The 10,561-nt window shown below is 34.7% G+C and overlaps 1 protein-coding gene across 2 annotated transcripts in view; it reads left to right on the top strand.

Moving 5' to 3' along the window:
• The first annotated feature begins 3,897 nt into the window (after positions 1-3,897).
• The window catches only part of LOC127831638 (eukaryotic translation initiation factor 4B-like), a 34,983-nt gene continuing 28,319 nt past the window's right edge, over positions 3,898-10,561 (top strand). Inside the window, exon 1 of one of the 2 annotated variants that reach the window (XM_052356635.1) lies at positions 3,898-4,018. The gene's annotated coding sequence lies outside the window, so the exon portion shown is untranslated. Of the gene's footprint in view, positions 4,019-4,239; positions 4,264-10,561 lie in introns of those variants that run through there. The other variant, XM_052356638.1, reaches the window with a different exon arrangement.

Below are 10,561 nucleotides of genomic sequence, written 5' to 3'. Positions count from 1 at the left end.
AAGGCGCAATAAAGCCAAACTTAAAGGCCTACAAACGCTAAAAAGGCGTAATAACGCTAAAAATGGCATTCTTACGCTTAAAAAGGCGAAATAATGCCAAACTAAAAGGCGTAAAAACGCAAAAAAGTGTTATAACGCAAATTGAAGGCTTAACACAGACTAAAAGGCGCACAAACGATAAAAAAAGGCGTAATAACGGCAAACTAAATTTAAAGGCGTACAAACGCAAAAAAGGCGTAATAACGCTAAAAAAAGGCGTACAGCGCTAAAAAAGGCGTAATAACGCCAATTTCAAAGACGTACAAACGCTAAAAAGGGCGTTATAACGCCTTGTGTACTATTTAAATTGATGGCTTCTTTGAAGACATTCAAACCAAAGCGTTATGAGTACATTTGAGTTTATTGGATTTGAAAAGACAATTTCAGTCTTTCTGGAAATCGTCCCTGAAAGCGAGAATAGGCAACCGACATTCATACGAAATCCTGTTATGTCACCCCCTATGAATGGATTGGTTTTATACGGAACACTCGATAGTGCGACGATGTTGCTATTGCAACCATCAACGCCGGAAGGCGAAAATACGATGTCGAGTACACGTCAGAATGATGATGATAACGCGAAAGAACGATAATGAAAACGCAATATCACGGCAATACGATGATGATAGAACGACAGTGCGATAATGAAAACGCGGTACATAACGACAGTATGATAGTAAAAATGCGACATTACGATGGTGACAACACGAAATTATATCGCGCTATCGTCATCGTACCGTCGTAGTTTCGCTTTTTTGTTATGGTAATCGAGCTACATGTACCATCATTGTGATTGCGCGTTTGCATCGTAGTAATATCGAGTATTGCGTTTAAGATCAACCCGTTCAATAGCATCATCCATATCAGGATTGCGTACATTTGTCCGTTTGCAGTTTAGCAACAATACAAGCTTTGTAATCACTTTAATTATTTAGAAACTTACAGTTTAAACTCTATTTTTGAAAGCAGATATACTGTACGCAAAATATATTTTTTTCGAAGGTATTTTATGTTCAACATAACCAGAGATGACCCATTTTTAGTTAAAACACAATTTGAACTTGTGTCGCTCTTAATACAATACGTAATGCTGCTAGAGCAATGAAACTGTATAATCATATATTAACCAGCATAGACACTTGCTCGTCTGGATATGTTGGTTCATTTGTACGTATGCACAGTTACGGCACATATTTAGCAAAAAAGGACTGCACAACTGTGTAACATTTAACTCGAAAAGTAGTTTTGCTAGAGGGATGATACTTAACAAACACATTTTCAGCATGTAAATGTGCGCTCTTAAGTATTTGGATGCATTTAACAAAACCATAATTATGGACACTTTTTGTAAAAAAAACCCACAAAAACAACCCAATAGAATTAGAGATTATTGTCGCGTATAAAACACTTACTGTGTAACTGCTAGTTTGATTATACGTGTCTTATATTAATATTAATTACCCTGTGTTTTGTGCTAACGTTTTCCTAATTTGATTAGTGTTCAATGCCCCTGCTGCATAAATTATCGCAAGTCATCTACGTCAAACGCGATGTTAAACAGAATTAAAGAAACGCTATTTATATTTCTAAATCACTCATCGAGGAACATAGATATATTATGGCATTGTAATACTTTGCAAAGGTATCATATAATTACAAACATTTGAATTAAATAACAGCTGGCAAAAAAGAAAGATTCGTCATAGAAAATAAAGTGGAGTTTTTCACGTCATAATAATTAGTTTCACATATCGCTATAGATTTAAACCTTAATAAATTAGTTGTCGTAGACGTGCACTTGGAGACCTTTCTAACGCAACACTTTTCAAACTTGGATATCTCAGTAATGGGTAAAAAATTATTCAAACGTGTACATGTGATCATTTGACTTCATTTGACGTACTGTCGCTTTCCTATGTGGATGGTTACACCAACAACATCGTCTTTCTGTCGAGTAATACGAATACAATCAACCCATTCATAGGGAATTACACCAACAGGATTCTGTACAGAGGTCGGTTGCCTTTTCTGGCTTTCAAGGACAGTGTCCAGAAAGACTTCAATTGTCTTTTTAAATACAATAAACTAATCTGTATTTATAATGTTTTGGTTCGAATTAATGTCTTCGAAGAAGTCATCACTTTATATAGGACAAAAGGCGTTATAAACGCCTTTTTAGCGTTTGAACGCCTTTGAGTTGGCGTTATTACGCTTTTTTTAGCATGTGCACACTTTTTTAGCGTTATTACGCCTTTGCGTTTGCGCGCTTTAAGTTTGGCGTTATTACGCCTTGTTTTAGCGTTTGTTCGCCTAGTAATCTGCGTTATTACGCCTTTTTGCTTTTGTACTCATTTAGTTTTGCGTTCTTACGCCTTTTTTAACGCAAGAATGCCATTTTTAGCGTTATTACGCCTTTTAGAGTTTGTATACGTCTTTAACTCGGAGCGTATATTGATCCATCTAGAGTCCGTGGCCTTTAAGCTTTTTGTTAATTCGCCTTTTTAGCGTTATTACGTGTTTATTTGCGTAGTAATGCCTTTTTGGCGATACGACTTCGAACGTTTTTTTCCGGCGTGCTGTATTAAGCCAACTTTTCACCTTACCTTACCTTTGTAAGTGTCCAATAAAATTCAAATAAAATTTCCCGCGGCTAGGTACGAATGAATACACTTCATTTATTCCATTGGCTGATTTGAGTATACCACCAGAACATTGGAAACATATACGCGTCTTTGTAACACTGTTTTACTGCATGAAACAATTTTATCTCTAATGAAAAGGCTTAATTTTACTGCATGAAACAATTTTATCTCTAATGAAAAGGCTTAATAGATAGAACAGTTTTACACTCAATTCTCGACATCAATACAGTTTGTGCGTGCATCTTTTATTTTCAGAGAATTGCCATGGCAAAAGCTTTTATACTTAAAGGCTATGTTCTCATATTCCGGTCAACATGTTAACATGTAAAAGTATAAAGAGCAACGGAAGCGAGGCCTCACTTTAATGCATTGCATTTCAACCCGTGAGATATCGGGTCAATTCGCGGTTAGTGTGTCTGGATGTTAGAGTTTATATACAGATCATCGCCGGAGTTCGCGGCCAGTAAAATAATCGTTATATAATAAAGACGATATCCGTGAACTAGGTGACCAGGAATTTTCTTTAGACAAGAAATATGTTAAATGAAGATATTCAGCAATATAATTATGGTATGTCAATAATAGATTCTTAATGTGTTTTCAACGATACAATGATAAATATTATTTTCGATTAATTTAACAATAATTATTCCACCATATTGTAATGTATTAAGCATGAGCGCGATGATTCTCGATACTGTTAATAATCGAATCAAATAGCAACGCCGGACAAACCACTAAAACAGGTTTGTTCGAAGAACGCGCCTATAAATACGGATACTTCGCGTGTGGTCGGTTGACTCATATGTTTTAATTTCACTTCCATTCTTCTTTTGGTTTTCTGTTTTGTATCTATAGGTTTATGACCAGAAATATGTAATAATGTAAAATAAGCCGCGAAAACCCCGCGTAACATCCCGTACTGCGTGTGATGCAGCTAAGCACTGCACAGAAAAAGACATTCGCTATCATTGATCTCATTCATTGAACTATCAGCGCCGTATATCTTTTTTAAAGATATTTCTTGTTAATTTTAAGTGTCACTAATAGGCTTTCGTAAATAATGTCCAATACTAAAAAGAAAATGTGCGATCATTCCATTAGATTACAGACAAAAGATATACTTAAATATGGAGATGAATAATACAAAAGCAAATTATTTTAGTCAGCCCTCATATCCGATATGTGAATACCACGTGATTTCAATGTGAATTCACGGAAACGCACGATTTCAATGTTACGATTTGATTGGTCACTTGAGTTACGGACGTACACGATAGCAACGTGAAAGCGAAGCAGTCACGTTTACATGTGCACACGGCACTAAATTAAACAAGGTAAATTAGTTCTTCTTTTTTACTGTTACGTCACGGCGCAGACATTAGAACATGTGTCGTCTGCCTTTTAAAGTATTCACACTCAGTATTGTTTCACTATTTTCCTGGATAACAGGAGCATATTGGTAGGCCAATGCGTGGTCTCCACAAAATGGCGGAATCAATTTGTACAATGTGCTCAGACTTAGACTGTATATCAGTGTAACGTGAAAACCTCTTGACCTTGTCATGTTTCAGTTATTTAGGTAATTTTTATTTAGGTATTTTTTGTAATGCTAAGATACCCAATGTATTCAGTTACATATTCGTATTTAGGTAATTTTTGTAATGCTAAGATAACCAAAACGTATTCAGTTATAATTATATATACGTATTTAGGTAATTTTTTTAATGCTAAGATACCCAATACAAAATCATCCAGTCTTATTAAAAAAAATGTGTTGGTATTTCTATGGTTATAAGTTTCACCTGGGTTAGATGCGGAACACTTTTCGGACATGATTAAGACAAACTAGAATGAGGGACGTTCCAAAATGTCGGAATTTGATCACAGGTTTAACTGAAAATCAATATATCACATTTTTCTAAATCTTTGATGTTGACTGGATACCACTTTATAACCTACCTTTGTGGTTAATTCAATACTACTTTGTTCATTAATAATTATCATTGATTATTGTAAAATTATAGTTTACCTTGTAACCGGTTGTAACACTTTACAGTCAACTCTACCTTAGTCAACTCGCACGTTTTTTCACTCTGGATCAGCAGACGATTTATTTCATAAATCAATCTCTGGGTTAATGGTCGCCATCTTTCGAACTACTTTCAAAAGAACAACAACAACAATAACAGTAGAAGACAAGTTTAATTGCGAAAAGTTGAAAAATTTAGTACATGTGTCACGGTTGTTGAGTGAAATAGTGTTATTTTCAACTGTGTATGAAGCATGTGAACTGGTAGTGGAATAACCGAATTGTTGGTGGAAATGGAATTTAGAAATATATATCTAATAATTCATCATCGTGTAGAATTATCATCAGCATCATTTCTGTGGAACATTGCACTATTCAAAATACAAGTGTTTCATAGATATGGTGCTTTTGGCATAGTTCACTAACCATCAAGACTGAAATGATTCATGCATACAGGTAAAGTACATAATTGAATTTGTGCAGAATGTTTATTTTTTACAAATTATTATTTAATTTGACCAATTTATTTAAGATTGATGGCACTGAAACTCAAAGTCTAAAGCTTAGTAAGACACTTAAGCCAGTTTTCTGAGAAGAAGCAATACTTGTTCAGAGTATAGCAGGCTCATGCGGCCTCTGGTTTATTTATTTTGCCTCGGCCTTTAACCTGGGTCGCTTTGATTTCAGGTGTTTAGCCCCCATATCAACAAGGCTCTTGACCCTATATGTAGTTATTCATATTGTTTAAAGATTTTGAGAACCCTCACTCGGTGCCAGTGGGGATAAAACAGGGACCTTCTTATAGCTAGATGAATGCATCAAATATGCCAGCAACACTTAATAATCAATAACTTTATAATTGATGATTCTGCTCATTTAACTACATTACTAATTTACCAAAACAATGTGAAACACATTTTTATGCCCCCAAAGGAGGGCATATAGTGATCGCACTGTCCGTATGCATATGTATATGGACAAGGCCTTCCCATACACACACAAATTTTGACCCCTTTGACCTTGAACTTAGGGTCGGCGTTTAGGTTTTGAAAAATGCTCATAACTTCTATTAAAGCGTTTATCGGGGGCGTATGTCATCCTACGGAGACAGCTCTTGTTTTTGCTAGTGTCCTCTGCACAAACCATGATATATCTGCATATATGCATCCAACCAAATCAGTAAAACTATTTGTCACTTAATTACAGTAAACTTATTGCATGTTAACTTTTCAACAATATATATATACATGTATATATTATTATATATAACAGATCTTGAAAAAAACACACATCAAACTTCAAATTGATTTAGTAAATTATAGGCTTTACTTGGTATTGTGACATTGACACCACTCATGCATGCGACTATACAATTATACAACTATGGAACACATTATTTATGAGAAATTCCAATACATCAACATATCGTCTCAGATTTAAGGCAGATAATCTAGTGCTTTTTTGCTGCCATTTTTACTATTACACATATTTTCATTTTATGTTATGATGCATTGATCTTGTTTCTAAATTGACCAAGCAATCATGTTAAACTTTTGAAGAAAGATGTTGTCTGATAAATATAGAAAATATAATCACTACAAAGTGAACAAAATTCAGTTGACTACTGTGACCAACAAAGATTTGCCAAAGAGCAATTCAGATCATGATTTAAATTAAATACAAGTAATATGAAAGTCTGCCTATTGGATCCCAGTTAAGACTTATTTGTCAAATCTGAACATTAATTTTCCCTTAGCCATGTAGAATTGGGGACTAAATACCATTAAGTCATGTAAAAAGGAGCAGGGTATAGCACGCTGCTATTAATCTCTTGAGCTTTCACATGAATTTTACGGGCAATTTTCATACAACAAATGATATTATATAGTGTAATGATAAAGCATTATGAGCACAAATTATATCTCTTACTAGTGGTGCAAAAATCTATTAAGTGTCATATTTCAAAAGAAAATTTATATAAAAAGGTATTATTAATTGTTAAAACGTTATAAAAGGTTATTTCAATTCACTAAAGCATTTAATTACAAGAACAAGTGCATTTTATGTCCATTACAATACATGTAACAGTATTGGCATTGTATTTATCTGCATTTGATGTATTTAATACACTTAAAAATGCAGACAAGACACACTTCTAACAGAAACAAATGTATTTTTTTCTGCATTTTTCCAGCATTAATACTCTTCAAGTGTATTTTTTATCATCCCAAATACACTTTACCAGGAAAAAGGTATGTTAAAATGCATTTTTAGTTTGTTTTAAGTATATTTTCAAATGCATTAAGACACTCTTTTCTTTTGCAAAAAATGTTGAACAAAAACTTGAAAATATTTAATATACTAAAGTGTTGTAATAATTAAAGTTTTGTATGAGCATCAAAAACAGTGTCAAATTCATACCAGTGCCTATTTAGTAGCAGTAGGCCTTATATGGTCTACTTGTGGTAGAAATAATGCATTTTGTATAATACAACATACATAAATTAAAAAATATAGCTGCCCATACAGTTCAATACAATGTTCAATTAACTACACTATGCAAAGTTGAAATATGACATCAAGCTTGGAATAATCTTTTCAATAATGAATAATATGCTGTTTTAATTTATAAGTGAAATAGACACTTGCATATAAAAACTGATTTTACATCAAAACTAAATGTTTAATTTGATTTTTAGCTCCACTGGCCAAAGGTCATGTGTCCATCGTGCATCCATGCATAAACTTTTCCTTTAAACATCTTCTCCTAAACTACTGGTCCAATTCTGATGAAATTTCTTAGGAATGTTCCTGGGGTGAACCTCTTTCAAATTTGTTCAAATTATGCCCCTGGGGTCAAATTTGACTCTGCCCTGGGGGTCACAAAATTGAAAATTTGCTTAAATAAGGCCTATTTTGTGAAAACTTTCAAAATCTCCCGTCCATAACCATTGGGCCTAGGGCTATCAAATTTGGTATGTAGAGACATCTAATAGTCCTCTACCAAATTTGTTCAAATTATACCTCTGGGGTCAAATTTGACCCTGCCCCGGGGGTCTCAAAATTGAACATATGCTTATATAGGGTATATTTTGTGAAAACTTTACAAATCTTCTCGTCCATAACCATTGGGCCTAGGGCTACCAAATTTGGTATGTAGTGGCATCTTATAATCCTCTACCAAGTTTGTTCAAATTATGCCCCTGGGGTCAAATTTGACTCTGCCCTGGGGGTCACAAAATTGAAAATTTGCTTAAATAAGGCCTATTTTGTGAAAACTTTCAAAATCTCCCGTCCATAACCATTGGGCCTAGGGCTATCAAATTTGGTATGTAGAGACATCTAATAGTCCTCTACCAAATTTGTTCAAATTATACCTCTGGGGTCAAATTTGACCCTGCCCCGGGGGTCTCAAAATTGAACATATGCTTATATAGGGTATATTTTGTGAAAACTTTACAAATCTTCTCGTCAATAACCATTGGGCCTAGGGCTACCAAATTTGGTATGTAGTGGCATCTTATAATCCTCTACCAAGTTTGTTCAAATTATGCCCCTGGGGTCAAGTTTGACCCTGCCCCGAGGGTCACAAAATTGAACATATGCTTATATAAGGCCAATTTTGTGAAAACTTCAAAAAAATTCTTGTCCATAACAATCCGGCCTAGGGCTATCAAATTTGGTATATAGTGACATCTAATAGTCCTCTACCAAATTTGTTCAAAATTAATCCCTAGGGTCAAATTTTACCCTACCCCGGGGGTCACAAAATTGAACATATGCTTATATAATACCTATTTTGTGATAACTTAAAAAAAATCTTGTCCATAACCATTAGGCCTAGGGCTACACAATTTGGTATGTAGAGACATTGTATAGTCCTCTACTTAGTTTGTTCAAATTATGCCCCAGGGGTCAAATTTGACCCTGCCCCGGGGGCCACAAAATCAATTATATGCTTATATAGTGCCTATTTTGTGAACATTTTAAAACTCTTCTTGTCCTTAACCATAAGGCATAGGGCTACCAAATTTGGTATGTAGTGACATGTTATAGTTCTCTACCAAGTTTGTTCAAATTATGCCCCTTGGGTCAAATTTGAACCTGCCCGGGGTCACAAAACTGAACATACACTTATATGGGGCCTATTTTGTGAAAACTTTTTAAATCTTGTTGTCCATAACCATTGGGCCTAGGGCTACCAAATTTTGTATGTAGTTACATCTAATAAACCTCTACCAAATTTGTTCAAATAATGCCTCTGGGGTCAACTTTGACCCTGCCCCGGGGGGGGGGGGTCACAAAATTGAATAAACGCTTTTAAAGTGCCTATTTTGTGAACTCTTTAAAATCTTCTTGTCGAAAACCATTTGGACTATGGCTACCAAATTTGGTATGCAGTAACATCTTATAGTCCTCTACCAAGTTTGTTCAAATTATGCCTTTTGGGTCAAATTTGATCCTGAACCGCATGTCACAAAATTGAACATTATATACGCTTATATCTTGCTTATTTTGTGAAAACTTAAAAAATATTCTTGTCCTTAACTCTAGGACCTAGGGCTACCACATTTTGTATGTAGTGAGATATAGTAGTCCTCTACAAAGTTTTCTCAAATTATGCCCCTGGGGTTAAATTTGACCCAGCCCAGAAGGTCACAAAAGTGTACATGTGCTTAAATAGGGCCTATATTTAAGTATTTGCACATGCAGAGAAATTTGTTTCAACCTTTTTTCAGCAGTGGAGCAATACAGGGCCATCATGGCCCTCTTGTTTAAATACTCAAACGAGAGCGCCGATGGCGTTAAAAGCATAGGTGCAAGATACAGGGAAGAATGGCGTCACGTGGTATAATGTAGTTCGATATCGCCATCCGCGAATTTCTCAAATCAATAATTTCAAACAATTACCGACTATTTAAATAGATAATCTTTCCATTTACATCAGTGTTTGAAACGCTTATGAAAAATAATTACCCAAGCCTTTCAAAATTTAAGCACGGACAGATCTGTATCGAACTATTCTTTTCACAAATGAAAATAGACGCTACCCTATTCGTCTGCGTCAAGAATTTGTCGTAAAACTTTTGGTAAGCGTTAGATGCAGACGTGCACAACAGATTGAGTTCTGAATACAGATTTCTGAATGCAGATTTTTATAGAAACTCCTCACAGCAGTTACTTCCCTTGCTTCGCTCGGTCAGTAACTTCTCGTATAAGGGAGGCCACTGCGTAGGAGTTTGAGATTTATAGTGCAGATAGAATTGTTTTACGAACGAAATTTGTTTTATGTTATAAGAAGATTTTTTGACACAAAACGGTCTTAGAAAAATTCACTAAAAACGGTGTCAGCAATATTCTTGGAAGAAAACGTTAGAAAAACGTTTCCAAAAAAAAATTGTAAGAATGACCATATACTAAATTAAATAGATATTTCGTCTGATTTTTGATCAGGTAAGGCTTCATAATGGGTAACCGATAGATGTGGATTTTCAAAATGTGGTATATACCATAAGCATAGGTGCGTAAACGCACCTATGCTAAAAATGAAACCAGTTTCATGCTTGCATGAACACAGTTTATAAATGCTGTGAGAATTATAAAATATGTAAGTACTATAAATACAAATGCCAGGGAAAAGCACAGGTGGTTAGCGTGTGGCTATGATATTAATTAGTGAAAACATCATTTTGAATGATAAATAATCATATTATAACGAAAAATTAACTTTTCTGAAAAAAAAAAATTTCACTATCAAATATATATATAACAAGGTATGCAACTCAAAATCACCCCAAAACGGGGTGCATCGCTTTGAACAGCCATATCTTCATCAATTGTGCAGCGA

This window comes from Dreissena polymorpha, chromosome 5, assembly GCF_020536995.1.
Source record: "Dreissena polymorpha isolate Duluth1 chromosome 5, UMN_Dpol_1.0, whole genome shotgun sequence".
Classification (NCBI taxonomy): Eukaryota; Metazoa; Mollusca; class Bivalvia; order Myida; family Dreissenidae; genus Dreissena; species Dreissena polymorpha.
This window is presented reverse-complemented; position numbering and strand designations above follow the sequence as displayed.